The sequence below is a fragment of the Chenopodium album genome, chromosome 7 (genome assembly GCF_948465745.1).
Source record: "Chenopodium album chromosome 7, dcCheAlbu1.1, whole genome shotgun sequence".
Lineage (NCBI taxonomy): Eukaryota > Viridiplantae > Streptophyta > Magnoliopsida > Caryophyllales > Amaranthaceae > Chenopodium > Chenopodium album.
In genome coordinates this window covers 27,666,833-27,682,584 of record NC_137840.1, presented here as the reverse complement: position 1 = coordinate 27,682,584, position 15,752 = coordinate 27,666,833, and the positions used below count along the sequence as shown (strand labels likewise).

Below are 15,752 nucleotides of genomic sequence, written 5' to 3'. Positions count from 1 at the left end.
AATGTTCTCGTGTTTGCTTTCTCATCGGCGCTATCGAGTGTCATGATCGAGTGCTTAAAATTTTCACAAAAATAAATAAAAAATTAATATGAAAATCAATGAAAATCCAAACACGATAACATATAACCCCAATGAACTCCTTCACCTAAGCTTAACACAACCTCATGAAACCTTGAAGTTACACCAATATTGTTTTAAATTTTCTTCTATCTAATCTCATGGTACCTAAAATCAAGAGAACAACAAAAATATAGAGAAATAAGAAAAGTTCTCAAGGATAAAAGAAATATAGAGAATTGAAAAATCAAAAGAAAAAGGTTAGAAAACTGGGTTGCCTCCCGGGTAGCACTTGTTTAACGTTATAGTTTGATGTCCTCCACTAATTAAGGTCGTTGTCGGAGAAGTAATGTGTTAGCAAGGCCAATAAAAGCACCATCAAAATACTTCTTGAGACGATGGCCATTGACCTTAAATGGAGGAGAAGAATCCATCATTGAGACCTCTACACCACTAATTTGAAAGACATTCTTGACCAAATAGGAACCGCTCCATCTTGACATGAGCTTTCTGAGAAACAACTTCATTTTTGAATTGTAGAGAAGAACTTTGTCACCAACACAAAACTCTTTCTTCTCAATAAGCGTGTCAGGTGTTTCCTTGGAACGAGCTTTGTACACACTAGCACAATCAAAAGCATCACGCCGAAGCTCCTGTAGCATTTGAAGATCTAACCACCTTTTCTCCCTCGCACTTGCCATGTCAAAGTTTATCTTCTTGATTGCCCACATTGCACGGTGTTTAATCTCAACCGGGAGATGACATGATTTGCCATAGACTAGGCGGTATGGAGAGGTACTTATGGGTGTCTTGAAAGCCGTTCTATAGGCCAAAAGAGCATCATCCAACTTTTGTGACCAATCCTTTTGATTTCTTGCAACCGTCTTTTCAAGGATTACCTTGATTTGATGATTAGAAACTTCAACTTGGCCGCTTGATTGGGGATGATATGGGAGGCCAAATCGTTGATGGAATCCATGCTTCCGCATCATTTGTTGAAAGGCGTGGTGAATAAAATGAGAACCATTATCGCTTATCACCGCCTTTGGTAATCCAAATCATGGAAAGATTACCTTATTAAACCACTTCATTACCACCTTGTGGTAATTAGTTTGGGAGGCAATGGCCTCAACCTATTTAGACACGTAATCAACTGCCATAAGGATATATTGATTTCCGAAGGATGAGGGAAATGAACCCATAAAGCCAATACCCTATACATTAATCACTTACAACTCAAGTAAAGGTTGTTGAGGCATTTCATTTCTCTAGGAGATATTCCGAACTCTTTGACAACGGTCGCATGTCTTAACAAAGCCCCATGAGTCCTTGAAGAGATGTGGCCACCATAAACCGCTTTGAAGGATCTTAGTGGCGGTTTGAAAGACTCCCATATGGCCATCGCTCAGATCCGTGTGGCACATTTTCAAAACACTAGGCAGCTCATCATTTGGCACACTACGTCTAAGTAATCCATTTACCCCTCACTTATATAAAATGGGATCATCCAACACATAATGTCTTGCCTCTCTCTTGACCTTCTTTCGTTGCTTCTTACAAAAGGAAGGAGGAAACTCCCCAGATGCAAGAAAGTTCACTAAATCGGTATACCATGGGAGCTCCTTTGCCTCAATAGCATACAAGAAGTCATCAAGCATCCTGTCCTCAATTAGAGAACCATCATCATGAATTTGAGAATCTTCTAGACAAGAGAGATGCTCCGCCACAACATTTTCCGCTCCTCTCTTATCCCTAGTCTTAATGTCAAAGGTTTGGAGTTTAAGAACCCACCGGATCAACCTTGGCTTTGACTCTTTCTTAGCAAAAAGATACTTGTGACCCGCATGGTCCGTGAAGACAATGGTTTTGGAACCCAACAAATAACAACGGAACTTGTCAAAAGCATGAACAATAGCTAAATATTCCTTTTTCGTTGTAGTGTAATTCCGTTGAGCACCATTTAGATTCTTAGAAATATAATAAATCACATGAAGTTTTTTTTCCACTCTTTAACCCAAGAACCCTCCTATTCCTGAACCACTTGCATCACACATCAACTCAAATGGTAAGTCCCATCTTGGAGCTTGAATAATAGGAGTAGAGATTAGAGCTTTCTTCAATTTATTTAACGCCTCCAAACACTTATCATTAAATACAAACTTGGCATCCTTTTGAAGAAGATCATTGAGAGGTTTTGCAATAAGCGAGAAATCCTTGATGAATCTTCTATAAAACTCGGCATGAAAAGATCTCACTCCCTTCACATTCATTGGAGGAGGAAGCTTTTTAATGACCTTAATTTTCGCTTTATCCACCTCTATCCCCTTGTGAGAAATCTTATGGCATAAAATTATGCCTTCCTCCACCATGAAATGACATTTCTCCAAATTTATGACCAATTTCACCTTCTCACACCTTGCAAGACATTTTTCAAGGTTTTAAAGGCATACCTCAAATAATACACCCCTTACAGAGAAGTCATCCATAAACACCTCCATCTCCTCTTCTAACATATCTCCAAATATACTCATCATGCGTCTTTGAAATGTTGCGGGAGCATTAAAAAGGCCGAACGAAATTGTCCTATAGGAAAATTTACCATATGGATAAGTGAAGGTTGTTTTCTCTTGGTCATCCGGGTGGATAGGGATTTGGAAAAATCCCGAATAACCATCAAGAAAATAATAGAACTTGTGCCTTGTTAGTCTCGTCAGAATGGGTAATATGATTCCCGCATCTAAAAGTTTGGTGATCTCCTTCTTAACTACCTCTCCCATTTGAGGATGTAGCTTTTGTTGCCTCACAAAAGAAGGTAAATCACCCTCCTTAAGAGTTATGTGATGTGTACATAAAGCGAGGCTTATACCTTTGAGGACATCAATGGTGTAACCCAAAGCACCTTCATGCTTTCTCAAAACACCACACAACTGTTGGGCTTAATGCTTACTCAAAGAAGAGATAGTAATCACGGGAAAAGTGGAGTTGGAACCCAAGAATTCATACCTAAGTGTGATGGGAGAGGTTTGAGATCAACCATTGGAGCACCTTCACCTTCCTTTGATGTTGCCACTTGCAACGCTTCTTGGCTAGAAATTTTCATACACATTTTCTTTTCAACATCCTCAATGCCTCCATTGAGCACATCTTCATACCAAGCCATTTTCTTGCTAGGAGCACCTATATTATCGTTGCTCAACAAAACATTTTCAAAAGCATAGTTAGAAGTGACCAAATTCTCATTCATGGAAAACACAACATGATCAAGAGAGTCAATCATCATGCAATTTAATAAAGAAGAACATGAATAATTCATGCTTTCATTCAAGTCAAATTCAATGACCTCATCTCCTATCTTAAGTGAAAATTTTGCACTCTTAACATCAATCATGGCACCCGAGGTAGCAAGAAAAGGTCTACCAAGAATAATATGAATGGTAGCATCTTCATCCATTTCAAGAACCACAAAATCTACCGGAATCACAAACTTCCCTACTCTCAAAGGAACATCCTCCACCTCTTAGGAATCTTAATTGACCTATCGGCCAATTGCAAGGTAATGTTGGAAGACAAAAGTTCCCCTACCTTAAGTTTTTGATAGACCGAATATGGCATTTGGCTAACACTAGCTCCTAAGTCACATAAGGCATTATCAATTTGTATCTTGTTAATGGCACAAGGGATAGGGAAGTTTCTAGGATCTTTGAGCTTAGATGGCATCTTGTTTATTTTAATTGCACTACAATTCTCGGTCAAGTTCACTGTCTCTACAACATCACAAGTCTTCCTACCGCTCAAAATATCTTTGAGGAATTTTACATAATTAGGCATTTGTGTGACAACTTCGGTAAATGGTAGAGAAAAGTGAAGTTGCTTGAGCATGTCAATAAATCTTCCAAATTAATCATCTAACTTCTGTGTTAGTAGAGACGATTAATACAAGAGGGGGGAGGGAGAATTGTATAGAGTTCCTAATGACTACTTTTTGCAGATTAATAAACAATACATATAGGAACTTGCTAGAACACATAGATTTTACGGTGAAACCTTCCAGGGCCTAACTGGAAGTAAAACCTCAACCCTACTCTAGGGATTTCAAACACACAAACTCCACTATAATAGGGCAAAAACCAAGTTACAACCTATTAGACACGGACCTTTATTTTCACAAGATCCTCACTGGACTTGTTACTTGATAGGACCCTATATTACCTAATCTAAGTGCCACACTTAGATTCACTCGTACCTCCAAAGTAATACACGTACTAGCAAAGTACAAACTACTTGCACCACCTAAGTACAAAACTCTCAGCCTCACCTCGAAGCTTACAAAACTGTATCTAAAGCAAAACAATAAACTCACCCAAATAACCCAACCCAATACAAGTGTACGACACCAAGTATGATAGGTAAGCAATGCACGAAATCCGAAACTAATATGACAAGTTAGAAGCTTGGTAAACTTACTCAATTATAGCACTGTGATTTCTCCACGCATAAACTCACAAAAAATCTAAAACCATTTTGTTCTCTACAATTTATACAAGTATCACTCATATAGAAAGTAGGTTTTCTAAAAGATAAATAAGTTAACTTAACTTAACTTTAAACAAGGTTTTAAGTAAATCAAGTGGAATAAAATCTTTTCCGGAAAATAAGATTAAAAAGATATTTGTTAAGAAGATTTATCTTTTTAACAAACTGATTTAAAGAAAACAATCATTTTATAAAATCTTTTTTCTAAAATCTATCTTTTATAATTTTCCATATTATTTTATTTACCAAACCAACTTGTTACGCTTCTAATAATTTCGCGCAATAACCTGCTATAAATTTCCTACAATTTTCCATATTATTTTATTTAACAATAATCTAGAAAATAAAAACCTTAACTAAATATAATTGCTGCGCCGCGCTTTTAATCAGGTAGATTACTTGGGCTCCAAGATTATTAATATCCACCAAAGAACTTAAGCTGGCTGTCTTCAAGTTCTTGTTAGGGAACTCAGTTCTTGTTAGAGAACTAGTTCTTGTTAGAGAACTCTTCTTCTGATTTGTTAAACTCCTTCAATAAAGATCTTTTCATCTCTTCTTAGTTCCAGCTACTTCTTCCATCACCTCGATCAACTTCACCTAAACTAATCACACACTTGAAAACCTTTATTAGTTGAGTTTGTTTACTTTAAGTTCCTCATCATCAAAACCTTTATGCTTCAACAATTTGCCCCTCTTTATGATGACAACTTTAAGAAAACTCTAGAAACAAGTTAAACAAAATTGAAGGTCGTATTTTTCTGTTTTTGGTTTATTGACAGAAAGTAAACACACACAGAAATAAAAACAAAAATAAAAAGAACAAAACAAAAACAAAAATAAACAAAGAAAACAAAATAAAAATAAACTAAACTACTAGAAACTAGTATAGCATCATATCAGAGAAATTTCTTATACTTTCTCAACTGAAACCCAGAACAACTTTAGCCTCCAAGTTTTCTTCTTCTTTTCCCCCTTTTAGCATTATCAAAAAGTCCTATATTTCAAGTTATTGAGCATCTAGCCAGAGCCCCACAAGCAATTCATCGAGTTTGGAAAACTATAGGCAGCGCTGCTAAGTTACCTTAAGCAAGTTCAACTTTCTTGCACAAGTGTTCATTACATACATATACACACAAGTATAAGAAAAGTTCCAACTATTCATTAAAACAAAAAGATTTATCATCCTGTTGAACAATTTTAGAAAATTTACAACCAAAATCAATTGTTCAAACACTAAAACAGAAATTAAAATTGTTTATGACTGAAATAGAGAAGCAAAAAATAGGCTAGGCTTGGATATAGGCTGAAAAGGGTATGATAGGCTTGGTTTCAAGGAACTCCGGAATTTTCTTGCAATCCTCCTTTGTTTTTTGTTAAGAAGCTTCCAGATTATCTTCAAGACTCTTGAGTTTTAGAAGAAACTCCTCCTTTTGTTCCTGTAGCGCCTTGTCCTGTTCTTGCTGAAACTTCTTTTGCTCTTGAAGTTCTTTGTCCTATTTCAGCACCATCTTCTTGAGCTCTTTTAACTCCTTTCCCTGCTCCTGCACTAGCTTTTCTAGAGTTAACAACTGAAGTTTTCCAGCAGAATCCTTCATTTGGTTCTCAACCCTTTCCATCCTGTCCACTAATTCTGCAACTTGCCCATCGAGGATACCCTCCTCAACATTCAACTCTAGAGGTTGTTCCATGCTTATCTGAGGAACAGAACTAGCAGATATCCTCCTACTCTTCCTTACAGGATGCTCAGACACCTCTTTCTCTTTTCTCTTCCTTGTCACCTTTTCTTTCTTTTTCTCTCCCTTCTTTATTCTTTGAATTTTTCCTTTTACTACCTCCAAACTTAGTCCAGCTAGTGTTTCCTCATTTAGCACATTCTCTGGCTTCTCATCTAGAGCACCATACCTACCCTTCAGAACCACTCTAGCATTTTCAAACACAGTTGACAAAATGGCTCCATAGCCCACTTTTGTCCTATTTGGAACACAATGTGCTAAGTGCTGATACATCAATGCAGGAAAATTAACTTTAATTTTCTTAGATAGACAGAAAATTACGGCCATATCCATTAAGCATGCCTCTCCCTTCTTTGTAGTTCTTGGTAAGATGGTTTTCTTAACTAAATTGAACAACAACTTGTTTAACGGGTTCAAATCATTGTGACTCATGGTCTTCTTCCCCTTTTGACAACATAGGGCTTCAACAATGTCACCAGTTAAGTAATTTCCTACTTTGACACTAGCTTTTCCCTTAATGTATGTTTCATACCCCTCAGTTGGAGTTTTCATAGTTTAACCTAAGGTTTCAATATTTAATTCAATTTTTACACCATTGACTTCACTAGAAATTACCCCTAATTTTTCTTGTAAATTTTGACAGAACTTAGTCATAGCAATTGGATACAAATAGTTTGCTGAAACTTTTGACAACAAGTATTCCCAGCCTTGAAACTTAATCAAATCAAGAAACTCTAAGAATCTAGCTTTCCTACACCAATCTAGATCAATACTATGTCCTACAACATACCTCCCTACCTGTGACTCAAGTTCGGCTTGATCAGTTACCTCTGCTTCTTCATCTTCCTTTTCTGATTCTTCCTTTACTGAAATGTTATGATCTTCTTTGTCTTCTTCTCCCTCATTTATCTCTCCTCCTTCTTCGTCATCCTCTTATGTCTCTTCTGAATGTTTCTCTTGAGCAAACTCGTCAACTTCTTCAATTTGCTCCTCTAGAGACTTCTCTCTTTGTTTCTTCTCTTTCCACTCCTTCATCCTTTGAAGGACATTTGAAACAGATGAATCTTCTTGATCACTCTTACTTTCCACTTCTTTAGGTTTAGGAGATGAGTTTTTAGGATTTTCAGGGGATTTGGTTGAAGTTAAAGAAGGTTTGTAGTTCACCATGGCTAAAGCAGATGTTTCCTCTTGAATGGTGTTTTCGAAGCTTTGAGAGTTTTCTTATGAGACGATTTCAGCAATGATGACCATTGTTGTTCTAGAGATGGTTTTAAAATTCAAAAGGGTTTTTACTGAAAGGGGTTAATTTATTTGACAGTGAGGTGAAAGAGGTAGGTGAAATCAGCTTTTATAATTCATGAAGCGGTGTGAGGGATTTTAAAAGATTTCAGTATTCAGTCATTTATTAAACAAATTCAATTAATTTTTCCAATTCTAAATTCACAGGATGAATTTGCCAAAACTCTTTTCTTTCCAAATTCATTTAATTTAAAAGAAACTTTCTATAAATACACAATTGGAACACACTTTTTACATATGTGCAATGTACATATTTAATAACTTACACAGTTAAGCAATTTTATGAACTTAACTTTAGTAATTAACAATAATGACACTTCAGCTATGTTTAGCACACCATAATTGTGCTAAATGCTCTTTTTGCTCTATTTCAAATATTTACGACTTTGCCATATCTTGGAACTTCAGAAGCAATCAATTCAACTTGATCATCCCAAATTCTAATCTCAATTTCTCAAATCTTTCTCTGTTCTAGGGTTTGGCCAAAATATCTGTAAGTTGATATTCCATATTACAAAATTCCAATTTAATATTCCCTTGTTCCACATTATCTTATAGAAAGTTATGCCTAATGTGGATGTGTTTTACCTTAGGGTGTTGAACTGGATCCTTAGAAATACATATAGCACTTGTGTTATCACAATAAATAGGCACACACTAAAAAATAAGACCAAAATCTCTAACATGTTGCTTTATCTAGAGTACTTGTGAACAACATGCTACTGTTGCCGCGTACTCAGCTTCAGCTGTAGATAATGCAACTGTGTTTTGCTTCTTGGAACCCCAAATAACTAAACAAGGTCCTAAACACTATACCATACCTGAAGTGCTTTTTCTATTAACCAAATCACCTGCATAGTCAGCATTAGTAAATCCATTTAAATCAAATGAGTCAATTCTAGGATAGAAGAGACCTAAGTAATCAGTTCCTTTCAAGTACTTAAGGATTCTCTTTACTGCTTTCATATGAGACTCATTTGGGTTTGCTTGGAACCTGGCACACAAACCTACACTGAAAGATATGTCAGGTCTACTAGTTGATAGATAAAGTAGAGATCCTATCATACCTCGATACATAGGTTGATCAATACAAGTTCTAGTTGGATCTTCATCCAATCTAGTTGCTAAACCCATTGGAGTATCATTTGTCTTAGCATTTTCAAGCTTGTATTTCTTGATCATTTCCTTGATATAATTTTGTTCATGGATCATGATTCCTTCTTCAGTTATCTTAATTAGCAATTTGAGGAAGAAATTTAATTCTCCCATCATACTCATTTCAAACTCTCCACACATAAGGTCAGCAAAATACTTGCACAAAGATTCATTAGTTGCACCAAATAAAATATCATCAACATAAATTTGTACAACTAAGATATCAGTTCCATTTTATTTCAAAAATAAAGTTTTATCAATTTTGCCTCGTTTAAAATCATTTTTCAAAACGAACTTTGATAACCTTTCATACCATGCTCTAGGAGCTTGCTTCAACTTATAAAGAGCTTTGTCAAGCTTATAGACATGGTTTGGGAACTCCTGAATTTCAAATCCAGGAGGTTGTTCCACATAGACCTCTTCATTTAGAAATCCATTTAAAAATGCACATTTAACATCCTTCTGGAACAACGTGAATCCCATATAAGTAGTAAAAGCAATAAGTAAACGAATAGCCTTACTGGAACAAATGTTTCTTCATAGTCTATTCCTTTTTGTTGATTGAAACCTTGTACAACAAGTCTTGCTTTGTTTCTTACAATAATCCCATGCTCATCTAGCTTATTTCTTAACCCCCCTTTTAAACCTATAGTCTTCTTATTCTTGGGTCTAGGTTCTAGATGCCAGACTTTATATCTTTCAAACTCATTTAGTTTGGCTTGCATAACATTAATCCAATATGCGTCAGTTAAAGCTCCTGCAATGATGTTGATTCTTCATTTGGATCTGTCTTGCGTACAAGTCCAATTTCAAAATCATCATCACAATCCTGAACATCATTTAATTTTTCAGTTTCATCAAATATAATATGTACAGATTCCTCAACACACATTGTCCTTTTATTATAAACTCTATATGCTTTACTATTACAGGCATATCCTAAGAATACTGCCTCATCACTACGTTCATCAAACTTTCCTAAGTTTCTTTTACCGTTATTATGAACAAAGCATTTACAACACAAAGATCTAAAGTAAGAAATATTAGGTTTTCTCCCTTTGATTAGCTCATAAGGAGTTTTGTTGGTGATGGCTCTAACTGATACTCTATTAAGAATATAGCATGTTGTATTCACTGCTTCTACCCAGAAGTTCCTAGGCAAACCACTTGAGATCAACATTTTTCTATCCATGTCTTCAAGGCTTCTGTTCTTGCGTTCCACCACTCCATTTTGTTTTGGGGTCCTTGGGGCAGAGAAATTGTGATCCATTCCATGCTTAGTGCAAAATTCATTAAAGTTTGAATTCTCAAATTCAGTTCCATGATCCGATCTGAGGTGAATCAATGGATTACCTGTTCTTCTTTGTTCTTTCCTTACAAAAGCTACAAATTTATCAAACATTTCATCTTTACTAACAAGAAAGAAAACCCAAGTAAACCTTGAAAAGTCATCAACAATAACCATAACATATCTCTGACCACTTCTGCTTTAGATTTCTCATAGGACCACATAGATCCATATGAACAAGTTCCAAAGGTCTTTTGGTGCTTACCATTTTCTTAGATTTAAAAGAAATTTGAGTCTATTTTCCTCTAACACAACCATAACACACTTTGTCATACAGGAACTTAATGCAACAAAATCCTTCCACTAGTTCCTTAGATCTCAATTTATCAAGTAAAGTAAACCTTGCATGGCCGAATCTATTGTGCCATAATAGAGGATCATTCTCAATCACACTAAGACAAGTTAAACTGCTATTAGGAACCTCGTTAAGATCCACAACATATATGTTCCCCTTACGAGTTCCCTCTAAAATAATGTTCCCAGTGTCATTGTGAATGATTATGCACTTATTGGAAGTAAAGCTTACAGAGTTACCTTTGTCATAAAATTGTGAAATACTTAACAAGTTGTGCTTGAGGCCCTCGACCAAAAATACATTATCAATTTCATGGGAAATTGACCTTCCTACTTTGCCAATAGCAACTATATCTCCTGTCATGTTATCACTAAAGGTCACAGTTCCCCCATAGTAGGCATCTAGTGAGAGAAATGTAGATTTGTCTTCAGTCATGTGCTTAGAACAACCACTGTCGAGGTACCAAGTGTTGTTCCCCCTCACTGGAACCTACATAAGAAATCAAATGTTAGTTTCAGGAACCTAGGTTTCCTTGGGTTCCTGTGTAACAGCAGCAGGTTCATCATTCTTCTTGATCAAAATTTGTTCTACATGTTTTTCATTTTTCTGTGTACTCTTTCTTTCTTAGGACACTTAACTTGTTTGTGTCTAGTATTGCCACAGAAATAACAAACAATACTACTAGGAAGGTTAACATACTTCTTTTCCTTTTGGAACTTTTTTTTAAACCCAAACCTTCTGTTATTTTAGTTTGAGCTTTTGTGATCCAATCTGGAACTTTGTATCCTACAGGTTGTTTACCTTTCCTGGCTTTCTCAAGTTTCCCCTAAAGTCTTTCCTTATCCGCTTTTATATCTTCCAAATCAGATTTTAGTTTTTCAAAAGTCGGATATTGAGCAAGTGGTGGAACTTCAGAATCAGGAGTATCAAGACAGAGTTTTATCAAGGATAGCTCCACTTTTAACATTAAGTTATCATGTTTCAACCTTTCTATAGTTTCTTTCAAATAATTATTATCATCAAACAGACCAAAGAATCTATATTGAATATCAAATTTCATATTATCAACCCACTCACTGTTTTCTTGAAAAGTTACCAAAGCTTCATCACTTTGCTGTTTAGCTCTATGCAATTCTTTCAATTGTTCTTGAATTTCTAAAACATCAAATATTAAGTTTTCTTTAGAGAAATGTCAAAGTTCTTTTTGAGAAAACCATACCTCATATTCTAGTTCCTTTAGTTTTGCTTTTTCATCAGTTTTTGCTATCAAGCATAGATGTGCAGTTTCCTTTGACGATTGATCTTCCTCTTCTTCTAAATTCGAATCTCCCCAAGCAGCCAACATGGAATTCTTCACATTATCCTTGGTGAAGTAAGGCTTATAGACTCTTCACTCTTTGGATTGCTCCTTGCCCTTTGTCTTTCCTTTCTCACCATCTGGTAGTGGACAATCTTTGATGAAGTGATCTTTAGACCCACATTTGAAACAAGTTGTGTTTCTAGAACTTGCATACATCTTGTTCCTATCAAAAATCTTGTAGTTCATCATCCTTTTGAACTTTCTAACTAGCATTGCCATTTCTTCCTCATCAGCTTTCGATTCCTCTAAGTCTTGAGCCTTAAGAGCAAGACTCTTATTCTAAGAACTTTCAGTATTGGAACTCAAGTGAAGTTCATGAGTCATCAATGATCCAGCTAGTTGTTCCATGTTCAACATCGTGAAGTCCTTGGCTTCTTGCATGGCAGTAACCATGGATCTCCATCGCTCATCTTATGGTAGGCTCCTTAAGATCTTTCTTGCCTGTTCATCAATAGGAATGTGTCTGCTAAGGGAATTCAATTCATTAATAATATCATTTAACCTAGTAAACATTTCCTGTATAGATTCCTTTGATTGCATTTCAAACCTTTAATATCTAGACATTAATAAATCAATCTTAGAACGTTTTACCTCATTATTACCTTCATGAGTTACCTCTAGTAGATCCCAAATCTGTTTAGCAGACTTGCATTCCATGATATGATTATGTTCATGAGGTCCAAGTCCATAGTGCAAATACTTTATAGCTAAAGCATTCAATTCAAGTTTATGATAATCTTCCTTATCATAATCATAAATAAGTTTAGGAACTACCTCGTTCTTATCATTGGTTGTAGATATTTCAAAATCACCAGTTTCAATAACACGCCAAACCTGGTAATTTTCAGCCTTGATAAAGATCTCCATCCAGTTCTTCCAGTTTGTGTAAAACTTACTATTGAACATGAGTGGACGTTGAGTGGAATACCCTTCTTCAAGTTTCTCCTTGTAATTCATCTCTCCAAGAACTTACTTAGCAAAGTTATCTGCTTACACGTGAGAACTTTGATCTGATACCAATTGTTAGTTGAGAAAATTAATACAAGAGGGGGGGGAATTGTATTGAGTTCCTAATGACTACTTTTTGCGGATTAATAAACAATGCATATAGGAACTTTCTTGAACACACAGATTTTATGAGGAAATCTTCCAGGGCCCAACTGGAAGTAAAACCTCGACCCTACCATAGGAATTTAAAACACACAAACTACACTATAATAGGGCAAACACAAGGTTACAACCTATTAGACACGGACCTTATTTTCACAAGATCCTCACTGGACTTGCTACTTGATAGGACCCTATCTTACCAATCTAAGTACCACACTTAGATTCACTCGTACCACCAAAGTACTACACGTACTGCCAATGTACAAACTACTTTCACCACCTAAGTACAGAACTCTCAGCCTCACCTCAAAGCTTACAAAACTGTATGTAAAGCAAACAATAAACTCACCTAAATAACCCAACCTAATACAAGTGTACGATACCTAGTATGATAGGTAAGCAATGCACGAAATCCGAAACTAATATGACAAGTTAGAAGCTTGGTAAACTTACTCAATTATAGCACTGTGATTTCTCCACGCATAAACTCACAAAAAACCTAAAACCATTTTGTTCTCTACAATTTATACAAGTATCACTCATATAGAAAGTAGGTTTTCTAAAAGATAAATAAGTTAACTTAACTTAACTTTAAACACGGTTTTATTTAAATCAAGTGGAATAAGATCTTTTCCAGAAAATAAGATTAAAAAGATATTTGTTAAAAAGATTTATCTTTTTAAAAAACTGATTTAAAGAAAACAATCTTTTTATAAAATCTTTTGCAAAAAATATCTTTTATAATTTTTCATATTATTTTATTTACCAAGCCAACTTGTCACGCTTCTAATAAATTTTGCGCAATAACCTGTTTATCATATTAACAATAATCTAGAAGATAAAAACCTTAACTAAATATAATTGCTGCGCCGCGCTTTTAATCAAGTAGATTACTTGGGCTCCAAGATTATTATGTTCCACCAAAGAACGCTGTCTTCAAGTTCCTGTTAGCGAACTCAGTTTTTGTTAAAGAACTTTTCTTCTGATTTGTTAAACTCCTTCAATAAAGATCTTTTCATGTCTTCTTTGTTCCAGCTACTTCTTCCATCAACACGATCAATTTCACCTAAACTAATCAAACACTTGAAAACCTTTATTAGTTGAGTTTGCTTTAGTTTAAGTTCCTCATCATCAAAACCTTTATGCTTCAACATTCTGCCTCATGAATTTTTGTTGATAAGGAAGCTTGAGTTTCAATATTCCTTTCTCTACTCTCACCTCACTAGGTGTCTCAATCACAACCTCACTCAAAGATGCACCATCTCTCTCATCCTCTACCAAAACCTCCTTGGGGACTTCCTTAGTTTCCCTCTTCCTAGACAAACTCTCCTCAAGAACCTTACCACTCCTTGTAATAATAGCATTCACCAGTCTCTTAGGACCTAGGCCTTGGGTGGGTAAAGAAAAACGACTAGCATGGTCTTTCAAAGCATTGGCAAGTTGAGAAATTTTCTTTTCAAGCATCTTATTATGAATCATCATTTCATTAAATTTTTTGTCACTTATGGCCATGTAAATGTTCAACAACTTGGCTTGATTCTTTCAAAATTAGTCTTAGAGGAAGAGAATAGTGAATAGGAATTATCACCTTGAGTCTATGGAAAAAATCTGGGTGGGGACCTCTTTGAGCATTGTTTTTAAAATTGCCGCTACCTTTATTGTTCCAATTACCCCTTTTTTTTATTTTAACCATAACCTTTATTATGGTTACCACTACCTTGATTATGATTCCCATAACCTTGGTTTTGATTACTATAATTTTGGTTTTGATTTTGGCCACTATAACCATGGTTGTTCTTATAGTTACCTCGGGAATTTCGGTTTCCATAGTTCCTATTACCATCAACTTGGTTATAATTGAAAAAATAGACATGATTATTGTAATTCCTATTCCATTGGCCTCTTTGATTCTCAAACCTTTAATCATTATTGTTTGAGACATAGTTTACATGCTCATTCACTTTTCTATCTTGATCATCAGAAACATCCATGCATGAATGAGGGCAATTAGAAGCATTATGATCATATGATCAACAAACATTACAAAGAAAGCATCCACTAGGCATGTTAGTAGAAGAGGGAGAGGGTTGAGGATTAGAAGACATACCCTTTCCCTCAGATTAGGAGGGAAGACTCGAGACTTGGGAAGTAGTACTTTCCAACTTTGCCTTAATAGCGGACATTTCCTTTCCTAAGTTTTTCATTTATGAGGAGAGATTGTTAATTTCATTTAGATGATCAACCGAGTACACCAAAGAGCTACTCTTGCTAGTTGACTCTTTCTCTCCAACATGCCAATTTCTATAGTATCTCGCTACGTCTTCAATTATGTCTCCAACTTCCTCTTCTGTTTTATTTATGATGGGACCTCCGAGTCCTCTATCCAAACACGACTTCCCTTGATGACTAAGCCCTCCATAGAATATTTGAATAATTCGTTAAGTGGGAATTCCATGGTGAGGACATTCTCTTTGATACTCTTTGTATCTCTCCCATGCTTCATAGAGGCTCTCACTTGGCCTTTGTTTTAAACCTTGAATCAAATCTCTAGCCTCCGCCATTTTCTTTTGTTGATAGAAACGGGATAGAAATTCCTTGGTAACTTCGTCCCATGTCCTTAGATAATTCGGCTTAACCTCCTTGTCTAGCCATTCCAAAACACGCCTTATAAATTATTGGGAAATTCCGTTCACCTTGATAGTATTGCAATATTTTTCGAACTCCTTGAGATGGTTTAATGTGCTTTCATGCTTGGCCCCACTAAATTTTCGCCTTTCTATCAAAGTGATCATTGCCATCCTTATTTCAAAGTCATTCGCCGGTGTTATAGGTGGAGCAATCCCACTCTCAAATCTATATGCA

The 15,752-nt window shown here is 35.7% G+C and overlaps 1 non-coding gene across 1 annotated transcript; it reads left to right on the top strand.

The window, feature by feature from the left end:
• The first annotated feature begins 15,338 nt into the window (after positions 1 to 15,338).
• Positions 15,339 to 15,444, top strand: LOC145641387 (small nucleolar RNA R71). Its single transcript, XR_014115418.1, has one exon. It is a non-coding gene; the product is annotated as a small nucleolar RNA R71 (small nucleolar RNA).
• Positions 15,445 to 15,752: the final 308 nt, after the last annotated feature.